Source organism: Pyxicephalus adspersus, chromosome 3, assembly GCF_032062135.1.
Source record: "Pyxicephalus adspersus chromosome 3, UCB_Pads_2.0, whole genome shotgun sequence".
Classification (NCBI taxonomy): Eukaryota; Metazoa; Chordata; class Amphibia; order Anura; family Pyxicephalidae; genus Pyxicephalus; species Pyxicephalus adspersus.
In genome coordinates, this window is record NC_092860.1 from 42,917,534 (window position 1) to 42,933,303 (window position 15,770).

The following is a 15,770-nucleotide window of genomic DNA, read 5'->3' on the forward strand; positions in this document are numbered from 1 at the left end:
GAGAAAAAGAGAGAAAAGACAGGCTTTTGTAGGCAAAACACTTTTTTTTGTAAAAATAATATAGTGTTTGTTTAACATTTTTTGGTAGGCTAAAATTAGACATAGTCCCACTGTGCTAGATTCTCTGCTAACATGCTAACAATACTTCTATGCTAGAATACAGATCTGCGTTCAAAACACGTCACAAAAGATTGAACAGACGTCAACAAATAGTATGTCTCGATTCCCAACACATTCCGCCCAAAAGGACTTCCTCAAGGGATTGAGAGATCAGAACTTTGGTAACATAAAGTACAGTAAGTAGTGATATAGTATATAACGTATATATAAAACATAGTGTGTTGGATATTATAAGGATGCATTCAAGACACATATACTTGCTTTACTTTTGGTAACGAAAAGGTATCATATACAAAATGATGGTGGATAATGTTGGATATCTCTTTTCTCAATGAGTACTACCTCCTGGTGGTTTTGTTTTCTGGGTTTTTAGGTCCACTTTAAGTGACACCATAGATCCTCTTGGCTATCTGTAAGGGTGACATTTGTCCCACTGGCCAGCAATCTGAGGCATTATTCCTACTGATCACCATGCTAATATACTGTGAGTTGTTGATATAGTAATCATATATGGGGTTGCCTGAAGATCTAAAACTTATTTCAAGTGTTCCCCCATGTTCAGAAGGATGAGAAAGGCTGTGTTAAACAAAGTGTAGCCCTATCCACTCTGAGCTGCCCCTTTGCACCTTCACTTCATTAGTGATAACCCCACCTTCTTTATTGCTAGTGAATTACATCAAGCCACCCCCATCCTACTGTCATCTTCAGCAGACTCCACCCATTGCTTCCTTCCTGCAATTTTAAACTTGTAACTTTTTTTCCTGCTGTATCCCTCTTGGTCTGCTTATCCATTATTAACCCCTTATCTGCTGTGTCACTTCAGACAATATTTATCCTTTTTTAACCTCTTCCCTGCAGTTCCCTTCTAATCCTATTATATGAAATTACCCCTATTCTCTTTTAACATTATTAACCCCTTCTCTGCTGTTCAGTCTCCAGTCTTCTTTTACAATATTAACTCCTACATTACCAACATGTGGCTCTAAAAAGTGCTTATACATTAATCCCACTTTGAAAATTAGTGTTTCAGGCAGGTGGTTATTTCAGAAAGGGACAGGTGATATCCTTTCTGCAAAAACAGTTCTTACCTGGCTGATCATTGCTCAGCTGTCAAACTTTGCTGAGCCGCAAATGCAGCGTTTGCTGCCATTTGTTTCACGTGTGTGACTTAAAAAAACTCATGCGCTACTGCGTTGGAGGTGTCACCCCGGTCCAGCCGATCAACATGGTCAATGATCGGGATACGGAAAGCAAAAAAAGAGAAGATACGTTAAAATTGGGACAGGAGAATATTTGATTTAATAACTTCCTCTCTGCTGTGGTGTAGGAATAGGGCCCTTTGCTCCAGTAAAAACAGCACGGTTCGGCACAGGCACCAGTGGCCTAGCACTCTTGGCTTTGCAGCGCTAGGGCCCAGGTTTAAATCTCAGCCAGGATACTAGGAGATTGTATGTTCTTCCCGTGTTTGTGTGGGTGTCCTATGGGCACTGCATTTTCCTCCCACATCCCAAAAACCTTCAGTTATTAGCTTCTCCTTTGGTAATGACATATGACAATATTAGTGACATTGGATTATGAGCTGCCTTTGAGGGACAGGACAGTTAGTGATATGACCTAGTAAAGCGCTGCATATTTTTTCAGAGCACTATAAATACAAGTTAATAATAACTGTCCTAAATGAAGGGGCCCCTGTCAAAGATTCATACTGGGGTCCATAGGTCTGCATGGCACACACATGAAACCTTCTGTACTTCTACATATGAAATGTTTATTGTACAGCGCTGCGTAATATGTTGGCGCTATATAAATCCTGTTTAATAATAATAAATAATATGCTCGTTCCCCCCCTATGAATAATGGCTGCTGACCTATGTCCTGTGCTGAATCTCCCTGCAGCCCTGCACAATGTATGCCTGGAAGGCTGCACACAGGGTGACGTCATTTGTTTTCCAGCAGTGAGGTCCAATAGCAGAGCATTGCAGGGATGTGACAGCCGTGGCATGCTCTATATAGCTAAGATGTGGTCACTGACACCTGTATCAGACATGACGGTGCAGATGAGGGCAGATTTATCCCTGGTAAATGAATGAAGCGGAACAATGGAGCACTGTTGATGTCTCAGCAGAGCGAGGAGCCGGCTATAGAGCGCACGAGGTGTATCGCCGCTTTAAGGGGCGGGGTCTATCTACACGTGCTGGCCGCCCAGAGCTGAGCCATATAAACAGACGGGACAGCTCTGACCGATAGTAACCCCTGCTGTACTGCACAGCCTCCCATCTATAAAAGGAACTCCGGCTGAAAAAAACCCTTCGGCAGAGAGGGGGAGACACTGTGCAGGGGAATAACATATAGGCTGACAACAAAGCCAGGCAAGCATCAGATGTGTTGTGTCCCGGCTGGAGATACTTCATTCTTGTGACACTTCTAGCACGGCTGCAAGCGATCGGACACCATCGGAACCACTGACCAGGTGACAAAGGTAAATAGCCGGATTCGTCCAACTCATCCAATCTGGGTCGGTTGTTCAGATTTCTTGGGTTGCATTTACTGATCGGATTAAATGGTGTTGTTTGCTTCTCCCCATCTGCCACTTGTCTGTGTCTATGGATCAGCAGGGGCCCCTGGCAGCATATGTCATCTTGGGGTCCCATTGTGGTCTGCTTGTGTCCAAATCTCAAGGTCAGATGGCAAGTGTATGGTGATGAATAGTCACCGATTCCTGATCATTGCTGTATGGTGACACCCAGAGCCCCCCATGGTTCTGGTCTCATCACTAATGTATGGGGATTACATAATACAGACACATGTTTGTTCTTCAGGACTGCAGACATATTTCTACAAGGTTACACAACATCCCCCATACAGCCCCATACATGTATGGGATGAGAAAGTACAGCGCTGCACAATATGTTGGCGCTATATCAATCCTCTTTGATAATAATAAAGAGATATACTTGTGCTAGGAACTGGCTTGGGACTGCTGGGTCTTGTAGTCCCCCAGCTGCTGTATTTCTATGTTGTGTCTGATACTAGATTATCACAAACTCCCCTTCATACTGCATGCAGCCTTTGTGTACATAATATATACATCTGTGATTTTATGATTATGTGATATAGACATGTTTGGGATATTTCATTTCCATACATCTACAGTCTTAGAACTGCTGGGACTTGTAGTCCAACATCTTCATTTCTACGCAGTGTGTGTGTTTATAAATTGATACAACCCCCCCTTTATACTTCATACAGTTTACTATATGTTTATTTTATGATCATGTGATATAGACATGTTTGGGATTTTTCATTGCCATAGATCTACAGTCTTAGAACTGCTGGGACTTGTAGTCCAACATCTTCATTTGTTTATAAATTATTACAAAACCCCCTTTATACGTCATATTACCTAGATGTTTACTATATGTTTGTTTTATGTGCTATAGACATGTTTGGGATATTTCAGTGCCATAGATCTACAGCCTTGGGACTGCTGAGTCTTGTAGTCCACATCCAGTTTATTTCTATGTAGATTATCCTATAAAATGTCGCCATGCCAGTTATACAACACGGATTGGTGGCTTGTATTATTTGTGACATCCAATAATTCCTCTTGTGAAATATGGACCACTTACTATATAAGCCAGGCGTTGGGGAAGTATTATGAGCAATGACCGGCAGTAACCTTTCAATGGAGTATTCTACAGATAAAGGGAAAAAGTGGGACACGCTTCAATTGGGGAACAGGATCTGTAAGAGGGAGCGATCTGGATCCAAGCGGCTGGCTGATATCTGGGAATAAATATTTTGTGTAAGGTGGGAAGCGGCTGTAATCAAGAAGTACAGAAATAACACAGATTCCTCTTCACTTACTGAGATCTATAACAAAACAAGGGATAATTATACCATGCACCGAACATGATGTCACCTAATATAGCTTGTGTTACTATCAGGAATTTGTGTCGGCTATGAGTTTTTATTTGGTGAAAGTAAACCCAGAAAATGCCAGCTAGTGTTTATTCTGCAATAATACTTCAATAGGAAATCACAAGGCTTGTCATTAGTATAATGGTAAAGTTTTTCTTGCCATCTAAATGCTGAGGCTGCAACATTTGTGTTCAGCCTTAGGTAAGTGTTCTTGTGCTTGACCCAGAATAGTACATTCAGATTGTAAAATGGGATCAAGTAAATGTATTTCTTCACTGAACCCCCATATTGGGGTTAATTTGTTATAGAAGATAATGAATAAATAGAAGATAGATACTTTATGTCCACATAACAAAGTGTCTAAGGTAAATACCCATTCATTGTCAAGGGAATTCAAATATGTCTCTTATATGATTGTATGATGGAAGAAAATAAACCTTACCTTTGCTGTAAACATCATTGCCCTGATTTTTTAAAGCTCTCCAAGGCTGGAGAGGATACACTTGATCAGTGAAGCTGGGTGATCCAACAAACCTGGAATGGATCTGGTCCAGGATTCAAAACATTTGCTAGCAAATAGCAAATGACTTTGAATAAATCCATTCCAGATTTGCTGGATCACCCAGCTTCACTGATGAAAGTGTATTTTATCCAGCCTTGGAGAGCGTTAATAAATCAGCCTGCATAACTCGCTCTTTGGAGATTTGCTCGGTGTTTTGCGCTGTTTAATGCACTTTTTTTTTTGCAGCACCTGGTTCCATTGTGGTACTATACATGAATATTTTTGTTATGGTGTTTTGTATAATTTGGACCTTGGCATGTGTTGGAAGTCCATTTAAAATGAATGGGCTACCGTTAATGTAAAATGTTAACATGCGGCCCATAAAAAGGGGCCCTTAGTGAGTTGTTCCTTGTGCACGTTACGCACCATTGTGTCCGTTAGGACTTCTTTATTTTCTCTATTTTTGGTGTCTGGCTAATGAAAGAAATAATGAATGATCAAATGCTTTATTGTTTAGGAACAAGGAATGATTGGGTACACATTTCCAAACGTTCACATCAGCCTTTTATACTAGATTCTGAAGATTTTCTTATGTGATTACTTCACATTGCCAGGAAACACTGGACCCATATATGCTGATGTATGTGTATGAGCAGCCATTAGGTGATGTGTGCATTATATATAAATTCTGTATGGGAGCGATCCATTCCTCATACCTGACATACAGTTTAGAGTCCATGTCCAGCATTGGAAAAAATGATTGGTGCTTGTCATACAAAGTATCTGTTGCATCAGTTACATGGATTGGAATGTTAATGTAAAACATATGATATACAGAATTTGCTTCTGAACTATCAGGAATTTGAAAAAGACTCAAATGTGGCAGACAGCTATGGAGTTTTCAGAAAAGACAAAATGGCACATTAAGCACAGCATAGAAAGAATGCGCGATTCATTGTTTATCTCAGAACAAGTACAAAGCTAATAATGCAGAGGATGTTTTTCAGAATGAGAGGAAACCCTGGATGTCTCTGGAATTCATGATACTTTTCTGATTTATTATAACTTTACTACCATTATCTCAATATACTTTCCTTAATGGATTTAGCAATCTATGCATAATTGTGGGAATGCATTTGATGTTGAAGACAAAGTACTTACATTGCACTATTTATGACTATTAGATCTGAAAGCATCTTTTTCTACTAATGTCATCCCATGCGATTTCTAGTAAAGAGTCTGATGTGTAGGGGCACTTTTATTGTCACAGTATAGAAGGCACATTGGTTAACAGAATTTATTTGTCAGGAATCATCAATGTACAAAGGGAGTACAAATCCTGCACTGCTGTGTAATGCTAGGCATACACATCTCTCAATGATAATTTCAATAATTGCTACTTTATTCAATCCTTGTAATCGACCACAAGTATTCTATATGACATTCACTCATTGAATTTATATGAATTACGATTGTTACCAATTTATCTAATCAAAATGTCAATTGTAGTTAAAAAAAGTGGTTTAGATTTGAATAGGAGGATTAACCAAAAAATAAACCAATGGCGATAAATTGACATTCATCCCAAACGTTAATCAAGGATAGGCTTGTAAATGTACTTCTTCGTGGATTTGTGATTGATTTGAAGTTTTGGCTAGTTTAAGGGTGCGGAATTATTGTACTGATGGGATAATAGACCATGACTGCTAGTATCTCCAGTCATCGAGTCCATTCATTGTGCAGCAGTTTATATTTGCCCATAATCTGAATTTCCAGACTACGTGGGTTTAACAATAGCAAATGTCATATGATGTCTGTGTATACCACCATCCCACATAATACAATTTCCAGGGTTTGCCAGTTTTACATAGCATTTTTAGGGTATGTAAATGTAAGGAAAATATGTAGAAGATACATTAGGCATCTGAAGTTGTGATTTACATAGAAAACAGCACATTATTACACTTTTACTGCTCAGCATTGCAAGATGATCCATGCACATGGTATTGCAGGTGTTACAAGAAGTAGCAATAGTTTGACCTCTTTGTGAATTGGCAATAAATGACAGTCTGGAGTAACATATGATAAAAACCTCCCAACTCCTTATTGCCCATACAGGTATACTACATGCCCAGTGGGTTATACTATGTCCATCAGGGATTCACAACACAAAAATGAAAATAATCAAAGCCTGAATGTCAAATGCTGCCAGTAAAACAGATAAAATCCTGATCAGTAATGTGTTTAACATAGATCTAAATAATAATGCTTATCCTTGAACTTGGGACTCTGATTAAGTAAACATCAATGCATCATATCCACACGTAATGTTTTTTTTATAGAAGCCTCAAAAGATGCTCTATATTAAAAACATTTAACTTTTGGCAATGTAACATCCCTGGTGATGTTTATTTATGGACCAACAGGTTATATCAGTTGGACTTGATTTAAATGAATCTATCTCCACGCCAGTCCCTAATAGTTTGAATTAGTCATTTCCTTTTGTGCAAATAGTTGTGACAGAGACACAGATTAGTAGAAATGTTTATGACATGACCTGTTATGAGGACCAACATGAAATATGATTGAACCTATTTATATATCACTAATTCTACCTCCAATGTCAGTCCTATAAAGTGAAATTTGTAAAGGCCAGTCCTATTGAAAAGATATTTTAATTGTCCAAAGCTTTTGTTAAGTTTTATCAGATGACGATTTCTTTTATCATGATTGATTCTAACAATAGATAAGATGGTTGGCATGATGAGAAATAAATAGGGAATAATTGCAATGTAATGGCAGCTTTTTGTAATCTTGTGATTGAATATAGACACTTCTACAAAATCTTGTTTTTCAAGTTACTCAAAAATGAAGTATTAGATTGGGGATGAGCTAGTATTGAGCATTCCATCTAGGACATGTTCACATTAGCACATGGAAAAGTCCTTAATATTTATAGCTTTTTGAATAGCCTCTAAAAAATTATACAACAAATTGAAGTGATGTGTTACCTGGCAAAACAGATGACAATTTGTAATTATTATATTTTGTTAGGTGGAAATTATATATGTACAAGAAGACTTTAGTTAGCACATAGTAATGTTGTCTGTCAATAAGTTTTAGGGGGTAAATGTAAGTGACTGAAGTTCCCCCCAGGTGAAATTCTGGTGGAATAGAGAATGCAGAAATCACGCTGTAGTACTGGTTATGGACAATATGTGGGGATAGTGAGTACCTATTGACATCCCTTGTGGGTTGAATGTCAGCATATCATTACTCTCCTATGCCTATTCTATTTCCAACTTCTATTATATGCACAACGTTATTTTATGAAGGCTTAAGAGTATGCGCACAGGCATATTATTTAGGACTAGAGGTCATTAGGCATTCTGATATAGTGCGGAATTCAAATCAATAAGATCTCCTAATTAATCTAGTGGGGAGGTCACTGGTGCCTACCTATAAGAACCCCTAAAGTGTTTTGGTATGGGTTGAGCATTCCAAGAATCCTAAAAGCGACTTAAAAGTAAAGTGGACAGATGTTGATTTTTCAATAAACTTCTGGACTGCCATTGCTGACCTCCTTCTGTCAGTGACAGTTGGCTGGCTATCTCTGGCTTCAGTACCTGTAATCTCTAACATAGAACAGGCATGCAGCTGGTAAAGTCAGAATAAAATCAGAACCCACTCATGCAAAAAATATTTTATGCACTAAAAAAGCATGGACGCCTGTCAGCTTAGCACAGGTTTTCATTATTCTTCATAGCCTAATGGAATATTTCAGTTAATTCATTTCATGTGCATCAAATGCAAAGTTTATAAGTTTTAAAGTTTCTTGAAAAAGCCACAGCCTAGAATAGAAAAGCCTATCAACTGCTGGCATAGGAAATCGCTTAGTGGGAAAGTGGAGATCCAACTTGACCTTGCTGAGTCAAAGCTACAGCTCTGCAAACCTGATTCTCTCTGCTGATTGGAGAGCTCCAGACTTAGCTGGGGGGTCAGTCGTCTAAAGAGACCACTGCTTCCAAATAGAGACCAACAGCCTTTTCCTCTTGGCAGGGGACAGACTTTGTTACTCAAGCTATGGCTGCTTGAGTAGCAAAAAAAAACTGCACACCTTTTGTTTTGATACGGCTAAAATGTTTTTAGCTAATTTAAACGGTAGAGTCCCTAATAATATTGTAATTCAGTCTAGTATTTGTTTCTGTTAATTAGCCTATCATATCTTTATTAGTGGTTTACTATAGGGAAGGCAAGAAAAGGCTAAGTGTGCTGTGATGTCACACAGACCTGCCTTGGCAGGAGGAAGAGGGTGCTTGCCAGAAATCTGGTGCATCATGTTTACAAACCGACGATTAAACAGTATTTAAAGATACTTCATAATCTCAAGTTTCTTGGCATACGAAAGCCCTAATGACCCCGGTGAAGTCCCTGAAATTAACCTCAGGCCTTAGATCATCTTGCTTTTAAGATATATTGACTGTGCTAAAATAGATTTTTGAAGTTCATTTGAAGTATCAGGATTATTGGAATTGTTGCAACCATTTAGACCCGTGCCCTCTGGGGGCCTGCTATCCGTATCCTCTCTAATGGCATTTCTGTAAAAGCTGCATCATAGGTTATTCATACTGCATTGAATACAGATCAGCAATGTTTGCATGCTTGAGGCTTAGAAACATACTGTCATTTGTTTACTCAATTTAAACAATTTTTAGTAAGAATGCAAATACAGTGCCGTTAGATGATGCATCTTTGTTCAATAGTTATACCATTTCTTATGTGGGACTTATGTGTAATGCATTATTGTTTATTATAAGCAAAAATTGAGATTAATTAAAACATTGTTACTTAATCCCGTTTGGATCATGAATATAAATTCCATCGGGAGTATTGTTCTTTATGTTTGTCACATGTTAACCTGCCTGCCGGTGCTCCGGGATCTCCGGGTTACAATCTAAAGCATTTTGGTGGGTTGTTAATAATTTTACACAGTATTTATATAGCGCCAACATATTACGAAGCGCTGTACAAAGTCCATAGTCATGTCTCTAGCTGACCCTCAAATGAGCTCACCATCTAATGTCCCTACCGTGGTCATATGTCATTATTACAGTCTAAGATCAATTTTGGGGGAAGCCAATTAACCTAACTGCTTGTCTTTTGGATGTGTGAGGAAACTGAAGTACCTGAAAGAAACCCACACAAACACGGGGAGAACCTGCAAACTCCACAAAGATAGTGTCCTGGCCGAGATTCAAACCTGGGACCCAGAGCTGCAAAGGCCAGAGTGCTAACCACTGAGCCACTGTGCTGCCATGCTGGTAACTTGCTTCCTCTCAAACTGCCCTAAATGTTTGTATGAGCATGATAGGAAATTTATACCGCATGGGGTTGAATGTAGATCTATGTACTCAAGTTAAAGCGGAACAAATTTTCCTTGGTGTGGGTAAACTTTTGCCATAATCAGCAAGAATGCACAGGATGTACAAATGGGGCCAGGCTCTGCAATACATGGTGCACGTGCCGTGCAGCGTAAGCAAAAAAAAAAAGCTTTTGGGCAAAAGGGACTTTGCATGCCTCTTCTGCCAAAAACTTCTACCTCCTGGTGACATTTTATTTTTTGGGTTTAGTTCTGCTTTAGACAAAGTAAACTTGCAAGTTAAAGTCAAGCCCAACCTCTCCTGCTTTGTTCCAAAATGTTTGGGTGGCTTCACTGACCCATCAGGCAGTTAGGGAGGTGGAACATGGTGGGTTCTGGTTTGAGTTCAACTTCTGAAGTCATGTTAGGCTAATTAGTGTGTCCCAATATGGAAGGCGATGGGTGACATCTGCATTTATTATGTGCAACCAGTTTACTTTTAAATGAAATAAATGAAATGTAACGTGCAAGTATGTAAAATCCAATATCATGAAAGGTTTCAGACTGGTTGGAAAAGTTGAGGTCATCGGGAAATCATTGTCATTATAACAAGTTTGTTCACAGGGTGTTGTTGGAAATATATGTACATTGTTTTTTAAACAAGCAAAGGATCAGTAGGAGGAACTCAAAAACGAGGAAGCAATAGATATATATTAAGCACTATATTTTAATTTATTAAAACAATATTACAATATTGCAAGTGCTGTAACCTACATTATCCACTGAGTAACAATTAGTAGTTAATACTGATGAAAAGTTATCTTTATTACTGCAAGCAAAGCCAAATAAGTGACCACAATCTTACACACTTGTAATGAAGTGTTTCGGTGAGCATTGTGTAAATAACTTTGGGTTGTGTGCTGTTTTAAAATAACTCTAGCCCATTGCATACATCCAAAAATAATACATCTGTAAATCATAACCTTTGCCCTACACAAGGCCACGTTCTGGTTGTAAATCTTACCCAAGTTGTAAAGTTCACTTATGTACCCCCAGGTGGAATTTTCAATGAACCTAAAAAGAGATCTGCCAGCAACTTTTGCGAGTTTGAACTTCTAAAACTCACGCCAAGGACTCCTAAGCCTTGTGAGGCTTCAAACACGAGCCGCAAAAGAAGAGCAGGTATAAAGTACAGAAGAGTAATGGAAAATAAGTCTTTAACAATAAAACAACAATATGGTTAAGGTCAGAGACAAATTGCTTAAAATAGTGAGGTAGGTCAAGGTCAAAAGTACAGATGAAAACTGATTAAGGTGAAAATGTTACATGCACAGCAGAAGCAGCCATCAGAATGATTTTGCAGCCTAAGAACAGGATATTTAGCCTAACAATAATGTTGGTTTGTTATAGATGTCAATTACAGCTACCATATTTTAAAATCTAACTAGAAAGACAACAGGAAAGAAAAATATACTATGAATTAATCTATAACCCTGGGGCTTGTATAGGCTACGTGATGTGTTTGATTGTACAAAAAGGTTCTGCACACTCCTCACTCCATGTATGTTTCCTTGGTTCTTAGTCTTGTGATGCCATTATTATTGATAGCTACATGTAAATGATCACTCTAGCTGTTTGGTGAAATTGATAATATGTAAGCGAACACTGCTATTGATCTGCAAGATTACTTACTGGCTAGCAAAATGCAGTCTTAGAATAGAACAGAGGTTGTGTCATATGTAAGAAAATAGACTTGCATTGATTGTTTTGTACAGTCAAGTAGATGATATGTTGAGTTTCAATACTGGAAAGGCTGCATCTGTATTGATCATAATAAATTCACATTATAATGATGTTAAAGAGAAAAGGTAATAAAACCATTAAAATTACCAGGATTTCTGCTTTAATGGCCCTTGCAGTCTGGTCTTCTGACAAGTCATAATTATTAGTAAAGTGTAATTTACAAGCACCTTCACACTCTAATGAGACAAATAGTTTAACAGTTGAAAAAAATAATAAAGTACGGATAGTTTGAAAAAAAGGCATGCAGAATTTGAATTCTGACATCGACATTCTGAATCTTTTCATAAGAAAGTACCCAAGATGCTAAGTAAAATGGTATGGTCCATAAAGTTGGAAAATGCTACAAAGTACCGCTAGGTCTACCTTGTTCCTCCGGCCAAAACCTAGAGATATATAAATGATGAACGTACAGTACCATTTCTAGCCCTCGGCATCATGCTCAGATTTTAAAAAGAGGGAAACCTGCAACTTTAATGGGATAAAACACTAGGACTAGTGTATACCATAATTTAAAATGATAATGGTACAAACAATTGTCATCCCTTCCCTCTCCAAAAATGAAAAAGAAAAGCATTTGTCTGTACGTTCACTTTAGCCATCCAGTTTCTGTTGCTGCAGATAGACAGATCTTTTAAGCATGGAGTATGCTTAGAAGTATTTATGTAAGTTAACCCCTTACATTCCAAGTCCAGACAGCTTATCTGTTACATTAGTGTATCTCAAAGGTCTGAAAGTGTGGGTACAAAAGGTCACCTTGGGTGAATGTTATAGAAAGACTGAAAAGTTAAAGCCGGTAACATAAGGCAGCAACATAAACAAGTACATTTTGTTTATCTTTTTACATTTACTGAGATATACAGCATTGTGTTATCATCAATGTACCTTCCCTGGATAGAAAGTAATTCAATGTTTAAATGTTAGAAATAATTACTATATCTCTTCCCATTATATTTTGTACATTATCATAGTCACAATCATCTATTCAAATATAGTAGCAGTCATAGAAGACTCCTGGACTGGAAAAAAGATTATTATAGCAGTTTTCTACTGTGCGCACATCCTATTTAAAACAATGAAACTAGAAAAGAAGAATGGCTATTATTGTAGTACATGATTGGATATGTAAGCTTCGATTTGATTGAGTAATGTACTATTGTTTGCTTATTAATTTTTTTTATGATAGTTAGGAATGCAGTAACACATATTATTTTGTGTCTTTTTTTACACAATCCCTTTATTTCAGGGGCTCAAAAGTAATTGGACAAATTAAAAAGCTGAAAATAAAATGTTCATTTCTAATACTTGATTGAAAACCCTCTGGCGGCAATGACAGCCTGTAGTCTTGAACCCATGGACATCTCCAAATGCTGGGTTTCCTCCTTATTAATGCTCTGCCAGGCCTTTACTGCAGCGGCTTTCAGTTCCTGTGTGTTTGTGGGCCTTTCTGTCCGATGTTTAGTCTTCAACAAGTGAAATGCATTCTCAATTGGGTTCAGATCAGGTGACTGACTTGTTCATACAAGAATATTCCACTTCTTTGCTTTAATAAACTCCTGGGTTGCTTTGGCCGTATGTTTTGGGTCATTGTCCATCTGTATTATGAAACACCTCCCAATCAATGTGACTGCATTTAGCTGGATTTGATCAGACCGTATGTCTCTGAACAGCTCAGAATTCATTCGGCTGCTTCTGTCCTGTGTCACATCATGGATAAACACTAGTGTCCCAGTGCCACTGGCAGCCATGCACGCCCAAGCCATCACACTGCCTCCGCCATGTTTTACAGATGATGTGGTATGCTTTGGATCATGAGCTGCTTATCCCCTTCCCCATACTTTTTTTTGCCATCATTCTGGTAAAGGTTGATCTTGGTTTCATCTGTCCAAAGAATGTTTTTCCAGAACTGTGCTGGCTTTTTTAGATGTTTTCTAGCAAAGTCCAGTCTACCCTTTTTATTCTTGAGGTTTATGAGTGGCTTGCACCTTGCAGTGTACCCTCTGTACTTACTTTCATGCAGTCTTCTCTTTATGATAGACTTGGATATCGATACGCCTACTTCCTGGAGAGTGTTGTTAACTTGGTTGGCTGTTGTGAAGGGGTTTCTCTTCACCATGGAAATGATTCTGCAATCATCCACCACTGTTGTCTTCTGTGGACGTCCAGGTCTTTTGGCGTTGCTGAGTTCACCAGTGCTTTGTTTTTCTCATGATGTACCAAACTGTAGGTTTTGCCACTCTTGTTTCGCCTGCATGGAGAGCTCCTTTGACCGCATGTTGTCTGTTCACAGCAAAATCTTCCACATACAAGCACCCCCCTCAAATCAATTCCCGGCCTTTTCTCTGCTTACTTGATAATGACATAACAAAGGAATTGGCCACACCAACCCATGAAATAGCCTTTGAGTCAATTGTCCAATTACTTTTGAGCCCCTAAAATGAAGTGATTGTGTAAAAAAAAGGCTTTAGTTCCTCACATTTTTATGCAATCTTTTTGTTCAACCCACTGAGTTAAAGCTGAAAGTCTGCAGTTCAATTACATCTGAGTTGTTTCATTTAAAATTAATTGTGGTAATGTACAGAACTTTTTTGGAAAAAAGTTGTTCCGCCAATCCAGGCTGACCGAATGGTTTAAAGATCCCAAACTCAGAAAAGAAGATGGGGAGGATGATGTAAGGAGAAGAGGTGTGTTTAGTTAAGCCATTGCAAACAGGCAGACACTTTGGTTTAATTGCAGAGGATGCATCATCTAAAGCTGCGTACACACTTGCAATTTTTGTCGTTGGAAAGGATCTTTCACGATCCTTTCCAACGACAAGGGAGTGCGCGATGCATGAACGGTGCTGTACATACAGCACCGTTCATGCTCTATGGAGAGGGGAGGGGGAGAGCAACGAAGTGGCACCCTGCTGCGCGCTCCCCCCTTCCCTTTCATTAGGATCGGCTGTCGTCCATCGTCCGTGGATCCGGCAGGTCGGTCGTCCGGACGATGGACGACACCGACTGTACACACGGCAGATTTTTGCCCGATAATTGGCCGATGCCGATTATCGGGCGATAAAAATCTGACGTGTGTACGGGGCTTTACCCTTCTGCAGTAGGACTCACTATTTTTTAACTTCTATGTTTAGTTCTGCTAAATATTGCAGACAATGCATTGTTTTACTAATGGACTAATATGTGAGGTGCTTATTAGTGACTAATGAACTAATATTGGACAAAATATATGTTGTCACCTTTTTCTTATTAGCATCATCCCTTTATTTAGAAGTCTGTGATTATTTCAGGAAATGCCAGATAAGCAGGTTTGATTTCAAACAAAAACAGACTGCATACTATACCTAATGAGCATGTTATGTAGAAAGGGAAAATGACAATGATTTCTTGAAATAACAGATTTCATTTTACTCACATTTCTTTTGTTTACTGTCAGAAAAATTTGCCTGCTTTTTTATTTTATTTTTATTCCTATTACTTTTTTTAGGCTAAATCAAAAACATGCTCTGACCTCTTGCCTTTCTGTTCTTTGCATATCCGCAGGGGGAAGGGGAATGCTTGGAGAGCATTGTAAGGATAGATAGTGGAACTATGTCATGAACTTGTCCACACATGACTGACTATTTCCAGATTATAAATTCATTTCTAAAACAAATTTCTGACTTCTCATTTGTACAGACAGTACTGTGTATAGTGTTAGGTATTTTTTTGCTGTCTTTGTGCCCATTAGGGAAATTCACGCTCTCTATTTACTTGGTGGCCACTGTCACAGAGAGAGTGTAGTACAATAAAAAATGGGAAGTTGTCAAAAGAAAAGGGTTTTACCCATTTTCTGCATATATATAAAACTAGCTTTAAAATTACAATAAAGCTGCGTTTCTTTACCAGCAAACCAATGGGAATCAGTTGAACTCCAGAGGTTGCTACTGATCTTTAAGCGTTTTCTGCCACTTAGATAAGTAAGCTATGATATTTTAGAGGTCTGTAAGTAAGCTATGATATTTTAGATGTCTGTAAGAGGGGCATTCTTCCCAATGACCACCAATTTAGGGACATTCTTCCCACTGACCAC

General features: G+C 38.5%; 1 protein-coding gene across 4 annotated transcripts in view; it reads left to right on the forward strand.

The window, feature by feature from the left end:
• Positions 1-2,409: 2,409 nt before the first annotated feature.
• The window catches only part of ABCA1 (ATP binding cassette subfamily A member 1), a 68,602-nt gene continuing 55,241 nt past the window's right edge, over positions 2,410-15,770 (forward strand). For 2 of the 4 annotated variants that reach the window (XM_072404365.1, XM_072404364.1), the window contains exon 1: positions 2,410-2,599. The gene's annotated coding sequence lies outside the window, so the exon portion shown is untranslated. The remainder of the gene's footprint in view (positions 2,600-15,770) is intronic. The other 2 variants (XM_072404367.1, XM_072404366.1) reach the window with 1 other exon arrangement.